The sequence below is a fragment of the Anomaloglossus baeobatrachus genome, chromosome 11 (genome assembly GCF_048569485.1).
Source record: "Anomaloglossus baeobatrachus isolate aAnoBae1 chromosome 11, aAnoBae1.hap1, whole genome shotgun sequence".
Classification (NCBI taxonomy): domain Eukaryota; kingdom Metazoa; phylum Chordata; class Amphibia; order Anura; family Aromobatidae; genus Anomaloglossus; species Anomaloglossus baeobatrachus.
The window spans coordinates 51,152,964-51,177,384 of NC_134363.1; the positions used below are offsets into that span (position 1 = coordinate 51,152,964).

The 24,421-nt window shown below is 42.3% G+C and overlaps 1 protein-coding gene across 1 annotated transcript in view; it reads left to right on the forward strand.

The window, feature by feature from the left end:
* The first annotated feature begins 5,971 nt into the window (after positions 1-5,971).
* Positions 5,972-24,421, forward strand: part of NTF4 (neurotrophin 4) — a 184,085-nt gene continuing 165,635 nt past the window's right edge. The window contains exon 1 of the mRNA XM_075327610.1: positions 5,972-6,931. The gene's annotated coding sequence lies outside the window, so the exon portion shown is untranslated. The remainder of the gene's footprint in view (positions 6,932-24,421) is intronic.

Genomic DNA, 24,421 nt, shown 5'->3' on the forward strand with positions numbered 1-24,421 from the left:
GTTACTACGTCACAGTTTCCGGATTGTTGTTAAATCGTTGGCGAGATCGTTGGTGAGATGTCACACAGTCATTTTCCCAACGACTTTAGTAACGATGCAGCGACCTGTATACCGATCTCGTTGGTTGTTGGGACCCTGTCACACAGCAGCTATGTAACGATTCCGACCTCGAATAGGGGCTAGTGTCTGACGCTGTAAGCCACGTAGGCGTGCATATGCGTCGCCTTTTCCACACACCTCCGCTCCGATTGGTGGCCAATACTGCGTTCTGATTGGGCGGCCGGCCTAGAAGGCAACTTTGTATCGCTTCATCCTTTGTCCCTTTTTGAGCCTTGCTTTGAGGATAGAACCTGCGACTCCACCCGGATTAATTTGTACTTTGTTCCCGGTTGCTTGCTTGCTTTTTGGATGGAAGCTGCATCTGCACCCGGATTCATCCCTCCTTCATTCCCGAGTGTTTGCTTACTGTTCTCAGTGCCAACCAATCGGTGCAGAGGGGGTGCGGAAAAGGTGACGCAACTACACGCCTACGTGTCACACTTTAAGTTCTCATCTAGGTCGTTAAGGAGATCGTTGGTAGGTGTCAAACATACAGATCCACCCTGTCCAGCAGGACTACAATGAGGCAAAAATGGCCCAGGACATTCAGCAACGACCAATGATCTCACAGCAGGGGCGGATCGTTGGTACGGGTCAAACATAACGAGATCGCTGGTGAAGCCGTTTCGTCACAGAAACTGTGACGTAGCAATGATGTCGTTAGCGATCTCATTATGTGTGAAGTGGCTTTTAGTAAAAGAAAGGTTAAGTGTCAATTAATTTGATTTTGATGTTGTGATGGAGAGTAGGAGAGAGTGAGAGAGGGAGAGAGGGAGAAAGAGAGTGGAAGACTGGGGGAGAGACAGAGAGAGGGAGAGTGGAAGAGTGGGAGAAAGACAGAGAGAGAGGGAGAGTGTGAGAGAGACAGAAAGACGGAGAGAGAGTGGGAGAGAGGGAGAAAGAGAGAGGGAGAGTGGCAAAGTGGGAGAAAGTGGGAGATAGAGAAATTGGAGAGAGAGAGTGGGAGAGAGAGTAACCGAGAGAGACAAGGAGAGTGGGAGAGAGGGAGAGAGAGAGAGGGACAGTGGGAGAAAGAGAGGGAGAGTGGGAGAGAGACCAAGAGAGAAGGAGAGTGGGAGAGAGGGAGAGTACGAGAGAGAGGGGGAGAGTCGGAGAGTGGGTGAGAGGGAGAGAGTGAAAGTGGGAGAGAGGGAGAGTGGGAGAGAGTGAGAGTAGGAGAGAGGGAGAATGGGAGAGGGGGAGAGTCGGAGAGTGGGACTGAGACAGAGAGAGAGACTAAGTGATACTTTGCACGTTGCGACATCGCTAGCATCGGCTAGAGATGCCGAACGCAATAGCACCCGCCCCCGTCGCACATGCTATATCTTGTGATAGCTGCCGTAGCAAACATTATCGCTACGGCAGCTTCACACGCACTTACCTGCCCTGCGACGTCGCTCTAGCCGGCGACCCGCCTCCTTCCTAAGGGGGCGGGTCGTGCGGCGTCACAGCGACATCACATGGCAGGCGGCCAATAGAAGCAGAGGGGCAGAGATGAGCGGGACGTAAACATCCCGCCCACCTCCTTCCTTCCGCATAGCCGGTGGAGGCAGGTAAGGAGATGTTCCTCGCTCCTGCGGCTTCACACACAGCGATGTGTGCTGCCGCAGGAACGATGAACAACATTGTATCTCCTATTGGCGCGACATTATGAAAATGACCGACGCTACACAGATCACCGATTTGCGACGCTTTTGCAATCATTTATCGGCGCATCTAGGCTTTACACGTTGCAACGTCATTACCGGCGCCGGATGTGCGTCACTTTCGATTTCACCCCAACGATATCGCAGTAGCAATGTCGCAACGTGCAAAGTACCCCTTAGTTACTATCCCAGACAACACCAGGTTCTACAGCTAGTAGTAGTAATTAATAAAACTGGAAATAATCCGGAAGCTAAAAATATCAGCAACGTAATTCTCTCCCCTGTCCTGATGGTTTGATACAATGTGTCAGTCCAAGTTAAAATATATCATTATGTTTAGCTTGAGGAGCATTGTCTGGACTAGATAGAATTATAGCAAACTCTCAGCTGTACGGTAATGCCGGCGTCACACGGTACGATATATCGGGTGATATGTCGTCGGGGTCACGTCGTTAGTGACGCACATCCGGCATCGTCAGACATATCGTACTGTGTGACACCTCGGAACAACTGTGAACGAGCAAAAATACTCACCTTATCGTTGCTCGCTGACATGTCGCTCATTTTCAAAATGTCGGTCCTCCTTCTGTGCTCCGGTTGTTCATCGTTCCCGAGGCAGCACACGTCGCTCCGTGTGACACCTCGGGAACAACGAACACAGCTTACCTGCGTCCCACCGGCAAGGCGGAAGGAAGGAGGTGGGCGGGATGTTACGTCCCGCTCATCTCCGCCCCTCCGCTTCTATTGGCCGGCTGCCGTGTGACGTCGCTGTGACGCCGAACATCCCTCCCCCTTCAGGAAGAGGATGTTCGCTGCCCACAGCGACGTCGCCCGGGAGGTAAGTGCGTGTGATGGGGGTTAACGACGGGGGCGGGTACGATCGCTCGTGCGATCCCACGATAGATTGTCCCGTGTGACGCCGGCATAAGTCTGAATAGGTTTTCAGGCTCTGTTTATAAGCAACACCGAGAGCAAGCAGAAGATCTTAAATATTCTTCACCACCCAGTGATTTTCCCTCCTTTCTTCCATAACTTTTTGATTTTTCCGTCAATATAGCCATATGAGTGGGGTTTTTTTGCAGAACGAGTTGTACTTTTGAATGACACCATTCATTCTGCCCCATATTGTAAATGAGAATGGGAAAAAAATTCCATGTGCGGTGAATCTGAGAAAAAAAAAAGTGCAATTTTTTATTTTTTTTTACTATGTTCACTATATGGTAAAATTTACCTGGCGATATTATTCCCAACCTCTGTACAAGTACATAGATACTAAACATGTATAGGGTCTTTTTATATTTAAGTGGTGAAAAAAATGCTGAAATTTGCCATTTTCTGAAACCTGCAGCACACTCATTTTTCGGGATCTAGGTTTATTTTTTGCGCCTTAAGCTGACATTTTTACTGATACCATTTTTGGGTAGATCCGATGTTTTGATCGCCTGTTATTGCATTTTATTGTAATGTTGCGGCAACAAAAAAAAAACAATTCTGGTGTTTTGATTTTTTTTTTTTTCGTGACGCCCTTTATTGATCAGATTCATTTATTTTATATTTGGAAAGATTGGGAATTTTGGAGCACGGCGATACCAAATATGTGTATTTTTTATTGTTTTATTTTCATTGGGGCAAAGGTGATTTGAACTTTAGTATTTTTTATTTTTTCATATTTTTTAAAACTTTTTATTGTATTTACTAGTCTCCTTAGAGAAAGTGAAGCTGCGATTCTCTGATCACTTGTGCAGTACAGAACAGGGCATCAGCACCGCAATATACAGCACAAATGCTGTCTTCCTATGAACGCCGGTGAGTCCACATCAAAGGCAGGGACACAACTTTGGATGTACCAGTACGTCTAAGGTCGTGAAGGGGTTTGGAACAATCGAAACACAAAGTATAAATTGGTTGATGATTTTTTTGAGAAACCTATTTTATTAAAAGTTATGATCTGCCCTTTAGAAAGATAACTTCTAAATCAGTGGGTGGTCCAACCGCTGAAACCATTACAAATCACCAGAACTGGGCACTTTTATCTCTGTTGGTATGTTGCAGCAGTGCACATGCTCTATCACAACTCCATTAATTTTCTATGGTCTTGCTGAATGCTGTCCTCAGCTTCTCCAGCAGTACCATAGACAATGAAGGAATAGGCATCCCTTCTATTTTAGTGGGGATAAAGTGCCCTGTTCTGGCAATCCTTGTCTGTTTCAGTGGTCAGACCACCACCTATTGAGAAGGTACCATATATAATGTAATAAGTGATACCACCCCTCCATTTGCAGTACCTCTTTTAGGCTCTATTCACACTAGTGTTAGGCAATCCCATTTGTTTGTTCTTTTCTAGCAACAGAAAATTGGAATGGATGCAAAGGTCAGATCCGTTATATGATGGATACAAGCAGCATCTGACGAACCCCATTATAATTGGGGTCTGACTGGTACCCATTACGGTCCCCTTAATTTTACAGGAACAAAAAATTTGTAAAGTTCTGTAAGGGGGTGAGAGGGGTGAGTGGCTCTCTTATAGGAAGCAACATCAAATGAAAATGACCCACGCAGTTTCAATGGCATCAGAACTAGGCAATAATTATTGTTAATTGGCGGCACGGTGGCTCAGTGGTTAGCACTGCAGTCTTGCAGCGCTGGGGTCCTGGGTTCAAATCTCACCAAGGACAACATCTGCAAGGAGTTTGTATGTTCTCCCCGTGTTAGCGTGGGTTTCCTCCGGGTTCTCCGGTTTCCTCCCACACTCCAAAAACATACAGATAGGGACTCTAGATTGTGAGCCCCAATGGGGACAGTGTTTCCAATGTATGTAAAGCGCTGTGGAATTAATAGCGCTATATAAATGAATAAAATTATTATTATTATTATTATTAATAATTAGTAAGAGTATAGTATTTGAAAGTAAATATATAAAGAATATACTAAATGAATATGTTCATCCTAGTTTGATAGTAGCATGAGGAAAGTGGTTCTAGCAAAGTATGTGCCCCCAGTGTCAAGTGGATGCCATCAAGCCAGATAAGGGTCTAGGACAGCAAATTGATCCCATAGATCTTACAGCATGATGTTAATATCACACATTGACCTTATATCTATGATAAAGATATGTCTGATAGATGGTCCTAATAATTCGAGAAGTATTATCTTACATCTATGATAAAAATCATATGTCAGACATGGTCCTAATAATTTGAAAAGTAGCAACCATTATCAACCATAATGATTAGCACCGGAATCTCTGCTGAGACGCTGACTTACTCACTGCCCCAGTCGAGTTGCGTCCTCCCCTGTAGCGCGGCGATCCGCATGCTCTGCTACCTCCTTCCCCTCCTGAGCCCTGTACATGCCACACAGTGTTCCAAGGAGTGCACCTCCTCTTAAAGGGCCGGTGTGCTATTTCCAGGAAATGCCTCTCAGCCTATGGTTGTGTTTAAGGCATTCTCCCATTAAGGGCACCCTCCCATTAAACTCCTCTTGTCAGTTAGTCTCCAGTCTGCTACCTAGCTAGTTGTAGGTCCTGAGTGCCTGTCTTGTTAACACTGTGTCTGCCTTCCCATTCCTGTGTACCCCTGCCATGCCCCCCATTCCTGTCCGTACATTCCAGTCCAGGCTGCCTCAGTCACCCCACCTGTATCAGTCTATTCCTGAGTCCGTCACCTGTCTAGGGGGTCAGCTCCCACAGTCCCGGTCACTTCCCTGGGAGTGGTACCCGGCGTCCACCTCGCGGTGGGCGCTTAGTGAAGCCCCTCCAAGTAAGGGGTAAGCCCGGGGTCCCCCTGTGGTCCAGTGGGTTCACTAATCCCGCTTGCTGTCTCTACATGGCCATGAGCGTTACATTGATCAATGATTCAATATAGATGAAATTGTAAAAATAAAATTACCTATGTATAAATGATAGTAAATAGTATATTTTTATAGGCTGCACTACACATAAGTATAATAGTCATATGAATAATCATTTTTGCAATACTTGACAACAGGCGGCACTTCATGAACATATTCCGGAGTGTCTGAGGCAGTACTGAAGTACAAGGCAGATCCACCCAGGTATTTTGCCCAGTGGCCTGGGTGTTATTATCAGGGTGAAATTATCTAGAAAGGGGAGTGGAAAGACACGTCATCGCTAGTAAAGAATGAAAAAATCAGAATTTGAGTTTGGGTAAGGTATATTTCGCCTCCTGCTGGGAATTTCAACTCACATGTGGCAGAAGGGAAGCCGCAGAGATCAAGTTATATATAAATAAGAAACAGGACCAACACCAGGCAGGAGGAGCTCACAGGGACTGATCATAGAAGTGATATATGGGAGCAGGAACGGTGCTCGGAGGACTTGTGCAAGGAGCTAAAGAACCTTCTCATGGGGGTTTGTGCAATGAACTAGGGAGGGCGCTCCGTGAACTTAGGGAAGACTTCTACTAGACATTGGGGAGGGTCCTCAGTGGACTTAGTCAAAATACTCAAGACGTTGTTCAGAGGACTTTTTTTCCTGGAGATTGAAGAAGGTGTTTAGAGGACTTTTTATGGAGACTGAAGAAGGTGTCCAGAGGACTTTTTATGGAGACTGAAGAAGGTGTCCAGAGGACTTTTTATGGAGACTGAAGAAGGTGTCCAGAGGACTTTTTATGGAGACTGAAGAAGGTGTCCAGAAGACTTTATTTTTGAAGACTGAAGAAGGTGTTCCGTGAACTTTTAAAGGTGCCCAGTGGAGTACAAGGATCTGGAAAGATTGCTTAGAAGACTTTTATACAAGGTGCTGTGAAGGGTGCATAGTGAAAGTCAGAAGGTTCTCAGTGGACATCTGCAAAGAGCTAGGCATAGTGCACACTGGACTTGCACAGGGAGCTGGGGAGGTGGTGTAATCCAGCCTGTGCTTGTTACTTTCCAGCCTTATATACTTCAGTGCAAGGAACCTAAGAAACACTCCCCTCCAGCCTGCAAGAATGACTGTTCTCTTCCTGCTTTGGACACAAGTTCTTTCTGAAAATTTTGGCACTAAAGTGTCCTGAAAGGGAACAGGGTGCACACAGGACCAGGGCAGTGGTTGCCCTTTCAGCTCCCTTTTATTCTGCAATCTCATATGTTTTTTGGAGTGACAGAAGACACAGATAAGAGTGCAGCAGCTTGTATGTCCCTGATCACATGTGTGCCTGGGAGACTGAAGAACTTACTGCTGGAGGAAGGTGAGCTTGTGTTGTATATATAGATATATATCTTCTCTAGAATCTAATGTAATGTGTTTATCAGATGAATTCCTGAGTGTCACTGTAGGTCAGTCACTGGTCATGGGTGCAAAATCAAGCACATCCTTATGGATACAATGTATATTTTATGCACTAGGAAGACTTGTGCCACTTTGTATATATACATAATAACCACTAGTTAACTTTGATAGCATTTTGTAACTTTACAAATCCTTTGGAACACTGATCTGTGATAACTCAGTGTTTTGCGCATTTATGAAATTGTTGGCAATGTTCCATCACCTCCTTGAATTGATCCTTTGCTGATTGATACGTTTATCTTATTAGAATCCTCAAATTTAAGTCAACGTTACCGCTGACTTTTGACCCTTATGGTATGATAAGCAGGTGTACCCTATAATCCAAGAAATTATTACGATGCCCGATTAAACCCAATGAATTTGATTGAGATCAGCATTCTGAAGCTTGGATGGGACGTCGTCTTTGGAAAGGAAACGTTCAACATTGGTTCTATTTTTGGAACCTTTGAAAAATAACCTGTTTTATATCAGGAGTGTCTTCAATTTGTTTTCCAGTTGGCTGATTTTATTTTCTTTTTTTCCTTGTAAATCCTTGACGAATGCCTCTTTGGTGTCAGATCTAATCCAGCCCGTTGCCTATATGACTTGATGTTACTGTGTTATGTAAATACAGTTGTAAGAGGTTACGTGAGGCGATGCAGCGCAGGAAGGCAACACGCTGACAATGAATGGTGGCAGGACGTCCACATGTGGTATGGGGATTTCTATAGTATGGGCTCATTTATATAACGTCACAGTCTAGGGTCACCGATGCTGGCCATTGCTGATTGTCTGGTGCCAATACACAAAAATGGACCTCAAATCCACTGATTGTTTATATACTGCAATTGAAACACTATGAATGGTTCTAGTGATGGGAACATAAAAGTAACCAAAACAGTTGGGTTCTAAGATTTCTCCCCAATAAGAAAATTTATCTAATTTACTTAGGGTATGTGCGCACACTGCAGAAAATTTCTGCACCTAAAAACTGCACTTTCTGCCTGCAAACGCACCTTGTAGCTGAAAAACGTGCTAAAAAAACTATTATGTAACTAAAATATTTTTTTGGTGTGTTTTGATGCGTTTTTCATGCTTTTTTTTGTGCGTTTTGATGCGTTTTTCATGCTTTTTTGTGTTTTGATGCTTTTTTTGTGCGTTTTGATGCGTTTTTCATGTTTTGATGCGTTTTGGTGGGTTTTTCATATTTATTTTTTTATGCGTTTTTCATACTTTTTTTTGTGCGTTTTGATGCGTTTTCATGCTTTTTTGTGTGTTTTAAGTTTTTCATTTTTTTTATTGGTGTGTTTTAATGAGTTTTCATACATTTTTGTGGTGCATTTTGATGCATTGTTTGGTGTTTTTTTTATGCGGTTTTTTTGGTGCATTTTTTGTTTTTCATGTTTTTTTGCTGCGTTTTTATTTTTCATGATTTTTTTGGTGTGTTTTGATGCGTTTTTCATACTTTTTTGTACGTTTTGATGCGTTTTCATGCTTTTTTGTGTGTTTTGATACGTTTTTAATTTTTTATTGGTGCGTTTTAATGAGTTTTCATACATTTTTGTGGTGCATTTTGATGCATTGTTTGGTGTGTTTTTGATGTGTGTTTATGGTGCATTTTTTTTGGTGCATTTTTTTGTGTTTTTCATGTTTTTTTGCTGCGTTTTTATTTTTCATGATTTTTTGGTGTGTTTTGATGCGTTTTTCATGCTTTTTTGGTGTGTTTTGATACATTTTTCATGATTTTTTTGGTGCTTTTAATGAGTTTTCATTCGTTTTTTGGTGTGTTTTGATGCGTTTTTCATGCAGGGTTTTTTAAGTGCATTTTGATGCATTTTTATGTGGGTTTTTGTGCGTTTTTATGCATTTTTGGTGCATTGTGATGCATTTTTGTGTTTTTTGGTGCGTTTTCATGCTTTTTTTGGTGCGATTTGATGCATTTTTCATGCAGTTTTTGGTGCATTTTTATGTTTTTCATGCTTTTTTTGTGTGTTTTGGTGTATTTTTCACGCGTTTTTGGTGTTTTGATGCGTATACATACTATTTTTTATGTGGTTTTTGTGCTATCCGTTTTTTAGTGCATTCAATGGCTGCAAGGGCTTAAAGAGCAAAAACAAAGAATTAACATGCTGCTTCTTTTTTCTGCACCAAAAACTGCAAATTTAAAAAAGCACAGCATTTCTCAGCTCTCATAGAACTGGGAGAAGGAAAAACATGCAGTTTTGGGCAACAAACTGCACCAAAAAAACAGTGTGCGTACAAGGCCTTAAAAGGGTTCTATCCCTCAAACAATTTTTTTTTACTTAGAATGGACTCCCCCCAAAAAATAAAATGGTACCAGGGTATCCTGCTGCTTTAACCCTCCTTAGAGCAGCTGAAATCTGGCACAGAACCTGGCATGTAAGGGCTTGTGCACACATTGCAGATTTCTCTCAGATTTTTCGTGCTTTTTCTGCGCAGATTTGTCACAATTTCCTGATGTCAGCCAAGTGAATGAGAATCCTGAAGTCTCATGTACAAGTTGCTTTGCAAATTTATATCTACAAATGTCAATTCTTTCAGCGTTTTTTCTGCAGATTTCACGCATACTAATGAGTGGGAAAAATCTGCACCAAAAACGCATTAAAAAAAGCACCAAAAATGCATTAAAAAACCGCACGTTTTTGCTGCTGTGTTTTTCCTGCCAAGAGATGCAGAAATAGTGCAGGGTGTGTGCACACAGTGCGTTTTTATTGCTTTTTTATGTGTTTTTGAGTGCAGATTTGTCACAAAACTGCATGCAAATCCTTAAGCCAGCAAAGTCAATGAGAATCCTGAAGTTTTTGTTGCTTTTTTTTTCCTCTTGCAGATTTGGTGCAGAAATATCTGCAGGATGTTAATTATTTCAGCATTTTTTTCAGCGTTTTTCTAATCCAGAATTCATAGAAGACGCTTTGGGGAAAAAAGTGACAAAAATGCACATTTCTTTTCTCTGCCAAGAGATGCAGATTTGGTGAAGAAATACTCAGCATGTGCACATAGCTTAGTGTTTTCTTTTCCTATAGTGAACCTTTTGGATGAAAATGACGCTGTCCTTGTAATAAGAGGAATCACTGGATTTGTCTAAGGCCGGTTTCACACATCCGGCTTTTTGCCGTTTTGCCGGATGCGGCGCTCTCCCGTACAGTTAATACAGTACAATGACAGCGCTGTAACTTCCGGGTCACATGCGCCGGTCACATGACAGCATGTGACCGGCGCTTGTTGCGCTGTCATTGTACTGTATTAACTGTACGGGAGAGCGCCGCATCCGGCAAAACGGCAAAAAGCCGGATGTGTGAAACCAGCCTAAGCTAATCATGGCAATAGGTCATCAATATCAGATCAATGGAGGTGCCGAGTGTCAGAGCCCTACTGGAACAGCACGGCTCCGTACACTGTGTAGAGGCCATTTCCGGCTATTGAAGTGAATAGAAGCTGAACAGTAGAACTCCGGAGCGGCTATTGCACAATGTTGTTCCGTACACTCGTTACATCCAGCCATTGTCGGACACAGACAGAAAAGGGCCCCTGTGCAAGAACAATATAGGGGCCCTCTGCAGCCCAAGAGCACATCATAATGCACAATTCCTAATGCTTTAGAGGTGGAAATGGACCACCTTACCTCTTGGGCCGCATAGGTTGCACCAATGATATGTCCACCCCTGAATTAAGCCACCACCAGAGCAGATAATAAATGCTTGGTGAGGTTGCTGGATGTTGAATCCCTATATATCTGATATTAGCAAACCTCTCTAAGGATAGATCAGAAATGGACATATCAATGGTGCAACCGGAGGCCCAAGAGGTAAGGTGCCCCACTCCCACAACAACCAAAGGGCCCATCTACTGTTCTTCCACAGGAGCCCTTTTCTGTCCGTGTCCACAACTAGGACACACCACTACTATCCCAATAGTACACAAGCCCTTTATGCCATATATATACACTTCTTATCTTGACAGAGGTTTTCCATGAAAAATGTCATGCCATGACATAAAAGCGATCAAACCTACTGGAACTCTCATGAAAGGATAATTAAGGCAAGACTACTTGGCTGTTTGCATACCATACGTTCAATCGAATGAAGCATGACCAAGCATCACCAAGAAAGGGGACCAGATGTCCCATTCTTGGAATCTGTGGAATTCCCAATGATCGTACTCTTACTATTCTCAGTCATCTGACATGTAGATAGTGTTTGCTCGAAAATAAGCCCTAGCATGATTTTACAGAATTTTTGGAGTATGCTTGAAATATAAGCCCTACTCCCAAAATAAGCCATAGTTACAGTCAGGGAGGGCGTTAGGGAAAGTCAAACTGAGCAATGTCTCAGGGCCCCACTCTTTTAGGGACCCCAGTGTTTATATTTCGAGATCAAGATTGTTTAAGGACCTTTGGTGACTTCATGGTCATGTGAACTAGATGTAACCAAAGGTCTCTTAATTGCAGAAGTCTATAAAAACTGAACAGGAGGCAGGCTGGTATGCAGGACTGGCTTTAGAGGAAAGTGAGAGCAAACTGGGAAATTTCACATGGTCTCCCTCCTTCTAGGGACCCCAGTGTTTATATCCTGATGTGGTAAAACTGCTTAAGGACCTTTATGACATCATGATGTTACCAAAGGCCTCTTCTTATTTGCAGGAGTCTACACCTGAAGAGGAGACAGGCTGATATATTATATATACACACATTGTGTTACACACAGGATTTGGAGAATTATGTTGATGCTCCAGAATGTGATTATGTTTGAAGAAATGTTGGATTTTTTTTGTTCAAGAATGAATGTGGATTGTTGTTCATTGAAAAAAAAAAAAAAAAAAAAAGACATCCCCTGAAAATAAGCCCTAGCCCATCTTTTGAAGCAATAAATAATATAAGGCCCTGTCTTATTTTTGGAGAAACACCGTATCTACGTAATAATATGACCAAAGTTGTCATGACATTGCTGTTCACAGAGCCATGGAGCAACATGGCCACTAGATTCCGGTCCTAGGAATCGATTTGGTTATAGGTGTAGGCTGCTTTATCTTTCATTCCCGCTTTATAGGGAGTCATTTGTATATGGTATGAGACCAAGCCATTGCAGTCAGCTATTAATGATGCTCAGATACAATGTGATTCTATACATTAGCATACTAGATGGACATGGAGTGGAACCCCGTGCGCACCATTCATGGATTAAGTTTCAAGTTTGGGTGCTCTATGAATAAAGAGTGGTGTAATGTCACCCGAAATTGCTTTCAGCTTTGTCCCTTTGCTTTTTATTTCATTCATAAAACCATCTCGACATTCAGACAAGAAGGACGTGTGATTAGTCTGCAGCGAACCCTTTCTTTCTACTTTCCGTGCCAGCTGTTTTGCATTTTGCATAGTTTTGAGCGATCCCGCAGCTTATTAGATTGGCTGGTGTGCAGGGGCTCTGACCTGTAACCGCATGATGAATCACAAACCAGATGCAATTCGATGGGCTTGTACCCCAATAGAGCACTGGAGGATTGAAAACTAAGGATTGTAAGTCCGTGTTCATACTTGTGCTAAAACACATGCTGTGGAAAATGAAATAAGAATTGAAGCTCTTGAGCCTCAATGCAAAATCAGTAACCGGACCTAAGTCCATAGGGTCGGTGTACTGTTCTTTTGCCTGCCTCCCATTACATGCACATGGGGGTGCGCGCCACACATATTGCACCTGCAGGGGCCTGTTTGGCAGCATGCATAGCCTACGTGCAGTATCATATATACTCTGTACAGCTCTGCTGTGTGCAGAGTAGGAGCCTTAGGCTATGTGTCCACGGTAGAATGTACCTGCGGATTTTTCTGCCTGAAAATCCGCGACTTTCGCGGCAAATCTGCACCCGCGGATTTGCCGCGGATTTTGATGCGGATTTTTTTTTTTTTTTTCCCCATTCAAAACCAAAAATCCGCACCAAATCCGCACCAAACAATTGACATGCTGCAGATTTTTCCGGATCAAAATCCGCGGCAAATCCGCAGCGGAAAAATCCGCAGCATGGACACAGCATTTCCAAAATGCCATAGAAATGGCTTGGAAGTGCCGCTGCTGCAGATTTTCGGGAAATCCGCGGCAAATCCGCGGCAAAATCCGAAGTAAATCCGCAGCGTGGGCACATAGCCTAGGGTACGCTCACAGGAGCGTGTGACTTGGACAAGTGCAATGCGAGAAAATCTTGCATTGCACTTGGACCAATGTTAGTCAATGAGGGAGAGCAGATGGTCAGCTTTTATCTCATCCAGATTCTGGATGAGCGAAAAGTTGCAGTATACTGCGATTGTCTGCAAGAGACGTGTCACTTGCACCCATACAAGTCTATGAGTGCGAGTGAATCATTGGACAGCACTCGGATGTCATCCGAGTGCAGTGCGATAATCCCATCAGTTGACAGTGGAGGAGATGGGTAGATTAACCCCTCCCGCTTCTCCGCAGTGACCACCCTCTCCTCCACAACTGTGATCTGATCGGAGTTGCATGACACTCGGCTCACGCTGGCAGGACAGCGGTAGCCGAGGGTCATTAGCATATCGCATCTAATGCACTCACATCGGATGCCAAACGATCGTGTGAATCCAGCCTTAGGGGATATTCGCACAGAATTTTTTCTACGTGAATTTTTAAGTCAACCCTCTTCAAAATCCCTGCCAAAAACTGTGTCAAACACTCTGACGTAGATTTTGAAGCAGATGAAAATCCACATAACAAATACTTTTTAGGAGGATTTTGAAGCAGATCCCTTCCAAAAAATATATATAAAAAAATACTATTCAATTAAATATTTTAAGGTTTTATAAGGTTTTTTTCCGCCACAAAAATAAAGCGACATGTCGTTTCTTTGAGACAAGATTCCTCATGGGATTCCATCTACTGTTAAGTCACAAGGCAGCAAAGCTGGTAAAATGCTCCAAAACCGCTTTAGGAATTGATTTAGGGAGAAAAAAACATCTCATAAAACAAAACAAAAAAACGCATTTCCTGGAGGGAAGCCCTTTTGAAAAAAAATGTTTAATTTTTCCCCTTTTCAAAAAACTATGTGAACCTACCTATAGGCCGCTTTCACACTGCGTTCCTCTCCCCATTTAGTGGTTCTGCCGGGGCTTCCGTCCGAATTGATGCAAATGGGATTGGGACATGTGTGCCGACGGCCGAGGCCACTGACTATAATGGTGCAGATGGAGTCACCGTGTGCTCTGTTGTGCAATATTTTTGGGGGAGTACGCTTACTGGATACAGACACCCAGATGTAGTCTACTATGTCTGGGTGTCCATCTTCAATAGGCGTTTACCCCGAAAATGGTGCACGACACTGCACATGGTGACTCCATCTGCACCATTAAAGTCAGTGATCGTGTCGGCGCCATAGTACATCTGGGTGTCCGCCTCCAGAAAGCGTATACTCTCAAAAATGGTGCACGACAGAATACACGGTAAATTCATCTGCACCATTATTATAGTCAGTGGCCACATTGGCGCATACGTCCGAATCCCGTTTTGCAGGGGGTTTGGACGGAAGCTCTGGTGGAACCACTGAATGGGGAGAGGAACGTAGTGTGAAAGAACTCTTAGGGCTACCAGTTTCAGGAATAGTGTATTGTCAAAAAGCATAACTTTGGGGTAAAAAAAAATATGTTTGCGTGTATATATGTGTGTATATATATATATATATATATATATATATATATATCTCATCCTAGATATATATTTCACTTGTTGTCTTTCTATCTTTGGGGTTTCCAGATCTTTTCGGTTGATTCATCATGTATCAAGTTGGTGTGCCACTTTTTATGTGTGCCGTTTTGAAAACTATTGAATCCAGTTGGATGAAACGCGTTAGTAGGGCTACACTGCTAAACTAATTTAATTCTTCAACATGACTAAAAAGGATTTTTTATTCACAATGCATTTCATCAACATACCAGAAATAGTCAAATGTTTTGAAGAATATAGCGCCATAAAAAGTTTAGCGAATATCTTAAATAACAAAAAGAGACTCAAAATTTTTTGCAAATGAGGAATTTGTGACAAACTCTTTGGATGTATTTACCTTAGTTATTATTAATTCTTTTTGATCTTTTGAGCTGCAGTTCTTTTAGGCTATGTGCGCACATTTCAGATTTGGTGAAGAAATTTTATGCACCAAATCTGCACCATCTGGCAGAAAAACGCACCAAAAAATGCACCTAAAACACATGCATTTTTATTAATGAAATCAATGGGGGCAAGGGATTAAAAAAAACACAGGGAAAAAGCACACCAAAAATTGACATGATGCAGATTATTTTCTGCACCAAATCTGCATGGAAAAAATAAGAAACGTGCACAGCAAGTCAGAATTTTTATTGACTTTACTGGCATAAGGCTATGTGCACATGTAGCAGATTTTTTTTCTGCACAAAAAAGCATATTTTGGAAGGGAAAAAGCACGTTTTTGGGTATGTGCGCACACTGCAGTTTTATTTCTGTAGTGAAAAATGCACCCTCAGGCTATGTGCGCACAGTGCGTTTTTGGCTGCGTTTTTGCGCGTTTTTCGGGTGCGTTTTTGGCCTCAAAACTGCATGACTTTGCTTCCCCAGCAAAGTCTGAGTTTTCAATTTTGCTGTCCGCACACAACTTTTTTTTTTTTTTTTAAGCTGCGTTTTTGAGCTTAAAAAAAAAAATGGACATGTCAATTCTTTCCTGCGTTTTTCTGCGTTTTCCCCCATGCAATGCATCGTTTTTTTGACGCGGGTGCGTTTTTGTGCGTTTTTAGCGGCCAAAAACGCACAAACGCAGCGTCAAGAAAACGCAGTGTGTGAACTTAGCCATAGGCAGAAAAATGCACCTCTGACCAAAAAACACATGCGTTTGTGCCGCATTTTTGCCCCTGCGTTTTTCTTAACATTGTCAATGGCAAAATGCAGGGAAGAAGTGATATGCTGCTGCTTTTATCTGCAACCAAAACTGCAGGCAAAAAAGAAGCAACGTGTGCACAGCCTTTCGGATTTCTCATAGACTTTGCTGGGAAGGTCATACATGCAGTTTAGGGCCACAAACGGCACCCAAAAAAGCAGCAAAAACGCAACAAAAAAAACAGCATCCACACAAGGCATTTTTGCTTCTTTTCAAGCTTTTCGTGCTTTCTTTCATTTTTTTCTTTTTATCCAAAGGAAAATGGAAGGAAAATAAAAGCAGAAAGACTTGACATGCTGCTTCTTTTTTTTCTGCAACAAAATCTGCAAGGAAAAAAGAAGCAATGTGTTCACATCACTAAAACTTTGCTTGGATGTTTTTTTTTCCTTGCAGTATTGATTAAAATCTGTAAGGAAAAAAAGCATGAAAAAAGCAATGTCTGCACAGAGCCTAGAGATGCAGATTTTGGCCACAATCTGCACCAAATCTTCATCAAAAGACGCACAGTGCACACAGATTTTCCTCATTTTTTTAAAAAATATTTTTTTTTCCTGTTTTTTTTTTTTTTGTTTTTGTTTTTTTTTAGGGCAGTGAGACCCTTTAGGTTTTTTCTTTAGGCCCATTTTTGAAAGCAATGTTTGCGGACTTTACATTGTATATACTTTTTATAATATGAAGGCTAGAATTTAATGATTATTGATACCACATGGTATAACAGTAAAAATAATGATAAAAATGCTAAATTCAATCATTTGGCCCCTTACAGTAGCATGCATTATGGCCTTAACGAGAAATGGGTTGAATAAAGTGGTTTCTCAGCTTCTCTGTCTGTGTTTCTTAAGCAGTAATATATATATTTTTACAGATGATCATGGATTTGCATTGTAAAAACATTACTTGGGACGTATTTTTACTTTGGGGATAAGACGCTGCTTAACTTTATATAAATGTTGCCGTTTTTTCAGAGTAGGTTTATAAGGCTCCATTTAGAAGCCAAGACAAGAGGGAATTTGCTATGTGTCTCCATATATAACCAGCCATCTGTTTTTGTTTTTTTCCTTGTTTCTTTAGGTCAGTCGTACGTTTGTCTAACTCTCAGGGTTTTAAGGGCTCATTACTAGAGGAATGACAAAGGCTTTTATAGCTGGGAGCCTGCCAGGAGTTGCTGTCCGTAATTTTGAGAGTTATATATGTATATCAAAAATGTACACGGCCTTGATTCCCTTAGCAACCAATAAGAGTTCAGCTTTCATTTTCCCAGTGCCTATTTAGAAATGAAAGCTAGATTCTAATTGGTTGCTATGGGCAACATGCTGAAGCAGAATGAGGCCTACATGGCAAATCGAAGCCATATTACCTATGGCAACCACAGCTAGGCTAGGACTATACTCTGATCCTTGGTCACTGACAAAACACTATTTTATTTTTGTCTGTGACTTTTATCACAACTTAAGTGTAGCCCAAGGCAAACATTAAAAGCGATAAAGGGGTTGTTCTGATACAAGGAACCCCTGTATTAGCTCCACAAGCTTAACTATGGCATAAAGGGATGAGTCATTGAAAGTGTACATGTTTTTTTATTAAAGGGATTGTCTATATGGTATATTTTAACCCCTTCACTCAATTTTCCATTTTTTTTTTGTTTTTGTTTTTTCCCTCCCCTTCTTTCAAGAGACATATTTTTTATTTTTTATTTTTTTTATTTTTCCGTCATTAAAGTTATATAAGGGCTTGTTTTTTGCGGGATGAGTTGTACTTTTGAATGACACCATTCGTTCTACCATATATTGTACTGGAAAAGGGGAAATAAATTCCAAGTGCGGTGAAATTGGGGGAAAAAAAAGTGCAATTCCATGAGTTTTGGGGTGACTTATTTATTTATGTTTACTATATGGTAAAACTGACCTGACATTATGATTCCCCAGGTCGGTACAAGTTCGTAGATACCAAATATGTATAGTGTTACTTTTATCTAAGTGGTGAAAACAAATTCCAAAATTCGTAAGAATTGCGCTTTTGACGCCGTTTCCCAAGACTCGCAGCGTTCTCATTTTTCTGGATCTGGGCCTCAGTGATGGCTTACTTTTTTGCATCTTGAGCTGATGTTTTTAATTATACCATTTTTAGGTAGATGTGCTATTTTGATCACCTTTTATTGCAATGTTACAGAGACCAAAAAAATGTAATTGTGGCTTTTTGATTTTTTTTTTTTGTGCTATGCACTTTACCGATCAGATTAATTGATTTTATATTTTGATACGTCTGGCATTTCTGAATCCGGCAATACCAAATATGGTTTTTGTTGTTTTTTTTTTATTATTATTGTTTTATTTTCGGTGGGGAAAAAGGGGGGTGATTTGAACTTTTAGTTTTTGCTTTGTTTCTAATTTTTATTTTTTCCTTATCATTTTTTTTATTGATTTTATTAGTCCTCTTAGGGGCCTTTATGCCTGTGTTATCCGATGCTTCAGCATCATCATCAGCTTCAGCATCGCTCTGAACAGCAGAAATGCTGATCTGAGAATGCCTGCGCTCTGCCGGCATTCACAGGAGCTTAATCATAACACCGACAGGGGTCATCAGCTCACCTCTGGCTTTCATGACAACACATCGGCGTTTCATGATCATGTCAGGGGGCCGCCAATGGCAATGGGGAATGATGTGATCGTGCTGTCAAAGAGCTCATGCGCACGTTGCGTACTGACATGCATTTACGCTGCGTATTGCGCTGCAGCGTAAATGCATTCGTCCTGCGTCCCCTGCACAATCTATGAAGATTGTGCATGAGACATGCGCACGTTGCTTTTTTGAACGCAGCGATTTGGGTGCTAAAATTTTGACCCAAATCCGTGCGTTTATAAAATGAGCATGTCAATTATTTGTGAGTTCTGGATGCAGCTCCCGCTCTGTCTATGGTGGGGGCAGCAGCCATAGCACATGAAATCGGCTTTTTTTTTTAACAAAAATACTGCATTCATTATGCAGTGTTTCTGCAGCGATTTGAAGCGCAAATGTGCTGTCACATCGCTGCAGAATATTCTGTAGTTACGTGCGCATGAGCCCAAACTCTGACAGTGCAATCTAACTAGTTAACAGGAGCAGGGTGGATCTCTGATCTCTGATCCACATGTGCCTGTTAGCTGCACATGTCGGCTGATCAGATCAGGGTAGTAAAATGAGCTCGCCGTTTCAACCCACATTCAAGGGACATACGCGACCAATGACATATAGGTACGTCTTTTATCGTAAAGTACCTAAAATGATCAAAAATTGTATTTTATAAAAAGTAGCGATTAATAAAAACATGTGGAATCCACAAACTTTACCCACAATGACAAACACAAAAAAACATGCAAACATATATAATATAGACATTAAAAAACAAGAAAACTCATAGAAGAATAAGATGCAAATGGAATAGAGGTGAAAAATACCAAAAACTATACAAAAGAGGCACAGAATGCAATAATGAATTGGGCCCCAAAATGTCCTTCTCCAGGAAGAGAATCCACTGTGCTTTGTAGTACCAATATTTTAGGTGATAGTTATGAAATCTCATCCAAAAGCTGACGAGATAATCGGTGGATGAGATTGACAGGGGATGTGAACCGGAAAACTGCCGCGTGTCAATTAATTTATGCTGTGGGATTTTTATTCTATATGCCGCATTGAAAAAGGGGAAATTTGCATAAACTTGGTTTGGATTTTCTCATAGTGAATTTTGGTATAGAATTTTGCGGTGGAAATTCCTCAGTGGATAATTCCCCATGTGGACGTACGCTTAAAGTCATGATATAATTCCGCAACCCGATATGTTTTCCATTGCTTTCCAGTTCCAATTGTTTAGGTAAAAACTTTGGTCTCCATATTTCGACTTGGGCTTTACCTGTTTCATAAATTCTGAACAGTATCCATCGGATAAGAGAAGCAACAAAATGTGAAAAAGCTGAAGACGTAAATGACCTTTTGCTGCCTGGGCCTTGTGTTTACCAAATGAAGTACAAAGACGTCACGTAATCTCGTTCCTTTCCATTGGTCTTAAGGCTGCTTTACACGGTACGACCGATTGTGCAATTTCACAATCAATCGTACCCGCCCCCGTCCTTTTTGCGTCACGGGCAAATCGCTGCCCGTGGAGCACAAAGTCGGTAACCCCCCGTCACACGGACTTACCTCCCGTCCGACCTCGCTGTGGGCGGCGAACGTCCACTTCCTGGAGTGGGAGGGACGTTCGGCGTCACAGCGACGTCACATGGCCGCCGGCCAGTAGAAGCGGAGGGGCGGAGATGAGTGGGACGTAAACATCCCGCCCACCTCCTTCCTTCCACATAGCCGGCGAGAGCCGCGAGTCGCAGGTAAGCGATGTTCATCGTTCCCGGGGTGTCACACGGAGCGGCGTGTGCTACCCCGGGAACGATGAACAATTAAATTAAACGATATTATGAAACCTAACGAGCAGTACACGACTCACGATTTGTGAGCGATACTGCGTCGCTAGGAGGTGTCACACAGGCCGGAATCGCAAGCGATGCCGGATGTGCGTCACAAAAACCGTGACCCCGACGATCTATCGCACGATAGATCTTTGGTGTAAAGCAGCCTTTAGTCTTTCCAAGGGTAAACATCGGCTTAACTGATTTATTGATGTAAAAGGCTTGACGTATCACTAATATTATTTTCCTATATCTTACGGTCTAATTTCCACATGACCTTAAAATAAATTAATTAGACTCTTTTCACATTAGCATTATGGCTTCTGTTTTTAATGGAAGCTATGATTCAGTGTCGGATATGTTGTACGAGTAATTGAATGGGGGACCAACAGACCCCAATGACTTATAATGGAGTTTTTCACTTTGATTGCAAAATAACATGATGTCATGTTACCCTTTCCTTCCCGTCAATGGAGGCATGTAGCACGTAGAATTCCTAATTTTTTAATCACAGTATTAGTCATTATTCAACACTAACTTTATATTTGGTGCATAGTATAACATTGTTTACGGTGGCACATGAAGTTTCGGTGGCTCTGTACCGTGCCAATACATGGAGTCATATTGTCGAAATAATCTTCTGCAGAAAACAAAGGATGACACCATGCTGTATAATGTATAGATGAGGGTCTGTAACCTTAGAACAGGGGTCCCCAACCACACCCCTATAGTGTGGCTCGTAGCTGTATGCCCAGTTAAATGCCACACTCAACTGTATCCGCAGAGGACATTATTACTTTATAAGGAGGATAATATTACTCGTTAAGGGGCACTTGGGAAATTAATTCTTTTTAAGGGGGCACTGAAGGGTATTAAGAGCATTATTACTTTTTAACGGGCACTATAAGTCACATAAGGTACACAGGGAGACAGCGGAGTCGAGGTCAGGGTATAAGCCGGGGATCAGGAGCCAGAGAGGTAACGTCAGAATCAGGGGCATGGGTGGAGCAGGGTAACAGAGGTCCGGGATAGGAAGACAAGATCAGAACAGAAGCACTTACGGAAGCCAGAGCACTCACTGCAGAGCAGGTACTACGACTGGCGACATTCCGGGCGAGGGAACGAGGCCCCTATGAACAGACCTCTCCCAACACCAGCGCAGGACTCGAGGATGGTAAACAACCCGTCCAACGGAGGACAATACAAGACAGAGCATCAGCTCTGCTGGAGAGCAGAGACCATGGAACAGAACCATGACAAGGGCATTGGAACCATTATTACTTTATAAGAGGGCATGGAAACCAGTATTACTTTATAAGAGGGCATTGTGACAATTATTACTTTATAAGAAGGCAGAAAGGCAATTAATTTATAAGGGGGTATGGTGCCGTTATTACTTTGCTGCTATTACTTTATAAGGGGACACTGGGGCAATTATTACTTTATGAAAGGGCAATTATTGCTTTATTACCATGGGGCACATGGTGAATTACACTGACGAGCAAAAGGGTAACAATGTTTGAACTTTTGACTTTCGGGCTCCATATCTCACCATCCAATATAGCTTCGAATGTGAGACTACCTTCATTTTATAAATTATCATCTTGACTATCTCATACATAAATTTGACTTTAGCAATTGATTAGTTATGCAGATTCTTGTTATGTCACTGTATTGTTACTGTTTTGCTCCTGGTGGTGGAAAAATCTTTTTCTTCTTCTATGCTACAAATTACAACCTGTTCTCACATTCCCTAATAGCTCAGTGTAATATTAGGTTGATTTCCAAGTAAAAGGTCACTAGTTTGGAACAAAGAGCAGATTTCCCTCATGAAGAAGATTTCCCAAGAAAAGAGAAACAGCATCATCCATCTCATTGATAGTGGTCCCTCAGCCAAGCAAATTGCCAAACTGCATCATGTGAGATCACAACAGTTGGAAGAATAAGAAATGAAGTCCGACTATCCATCCAAAAGCCAAGAGGTGCCATCCAGGCAAAATATCTGAGTCAACAAGGCTCATCACAAGGTCTATCAGTTCTGTTGACACCCGGTAGTTGATGTGGCTCGTATGCTTCATAATAGTGAGATCACAGACGTCCATGCAAGCACCGACCGACGCACATTACACAAGTCTGGAATAGTGGCCCGAAAAAAGGTGGAGACTGTACTTCAATATCGTCATAAGAAGCATCAGCTCGAGTTTGCCAAAAAAGTACGAAAAGTGGAGAGTACAAGATTGGAAATAGGTGATTTGGAGCGATGAGAGGAAAGTCAGTAGATGGGTCCGTTGTGTACAAATGGGTGTGGAAGAAACAAGGGAAAAAGAGGCAATGGATGGAGAAATTGAAGGAACTGTCAAGTTCAGGGAATAAAGCCTGTTGATCTGCAGCTGTTTCACAGCAAAGGCGTTGGGACACTTGACCACAATCAATGTTAGTTTCAATGCTGAGCTATATGTCAGTATCCTACAAGATGAGTTACTTTGTACAATCAAGTACTATGGTATGAAAAGGACAACATAGTCTTCCAGCACAACAACAACCCAAGGCATACATCCAGATTGGGGAAGAAATGGTTCAATGACAATGAAGTAGAGGTGCTGTATTGGCACCCACAGTACCCAGACCTCAACCCAATTGAACACTTGTTGGTAGAATTGAAGAAAAAGCTGTATCCATACCCAAATGAGTTTACCAGACCAGTCTGCACCAACATTAGGAGCATGGAGAAGAAATCTGGGATCAGGTTTTGGTCGAGACATGCTTGAATCTAATCAAGATCCAATTAGAATGCTGGCAGTGATGAAAGCCAAAGGCGGATTTAAAAAATACTAACAAAATAACAAAAAATAAAATTTAGATTTTTACTAGCAAAACAGCAACAATGCAGTGACATGGCGAGAATCTGCATAAATAATCATATTTTAAATAGCTGCAAGTCAAATTTATATATGAGATAGCCAAGATAATTGTCTATAAAATGAAGGTTGTCTCACACTCAAAGCTGTAGTGGATGGAGATATATGGAGCTTGAAAGTCAAGAGTTGAAAACATTGTTACCCTTTTGCTCATCAGTGTATAACGTCCTAATGGACACGAAGGGGACTAGTACAAGTTTTTCCAATAGAATGTGGCTCAGGACCATCTCTCAGAATAAAATGTGGCTCTCGTGGTAGGAAAGGAAGAGGATCCAAGGTCCATACTATGACCAGTTACAGGCAACCAAGTGTACATTTTTTTTTTTAGTCAGTAGGCCACATAGCCATGTCTAGCCATTGACGTAATGTTTAATGCTTTTTAATATGTGAAATATAGTTTGTGTATTTGTCTCCCTTAAGTGGCTTTTGGGTGCAGAGCACAGACTTTGGTACCTTTTCTTGATGATCCAACTATCATGTCGTTATGCCTGGTAGAGTATCCTCTTGACCGTTTCTTGTGATTGCCAATTTTGGCGGTCTAGTGACTATTCTTTAGTAGCCATCTGTGCCAACCAAAGTGACTGCTTTAAACTTATGCAACTCTAAAGCGGGCTTTACACGCTACGATTTCGCTACAGCGATCTCGTTGGGGTCACGGATTTTGTGACGCACATCCGGCCGCTGTAGCGATGTCGTAGCGTGTGACTCCTAGGAGCGATTTTGGATCGTTGCAAAAACGTCCAAAATCGCTCCTCGTTGACATGGGGGTCCGCTGTCAGTTATCGCTGCTGTCGCAGGGGCGAAGTTGTTCCTCGTTCCTGCGGCAGTGCACATCGCTACATGTGACGCCGCAGGAACGAGGATCATCTCCTTACCTGTCTCCGGCCACAATGCGGAAGGAAGGAGGTGGGCGGGATGTTACGTCCCGCTCATCTCCGCCCCTCCGCTTTCATTGGGCGGCCGCTTAGTGACGTCGCTGTGACGCCGAACGGACCGCCCCCTTAGAAAGGAGGCGGTACGCCGGTCACAGCGACGTCGCTATGCAGGTAAGTACGTGTGACGGGGGTGCCAGATTTTGTGCGCGCCGGACAGCGATATGCCCGTTTCGCACAAACGATGGGGGTGGGTCGCATGCTA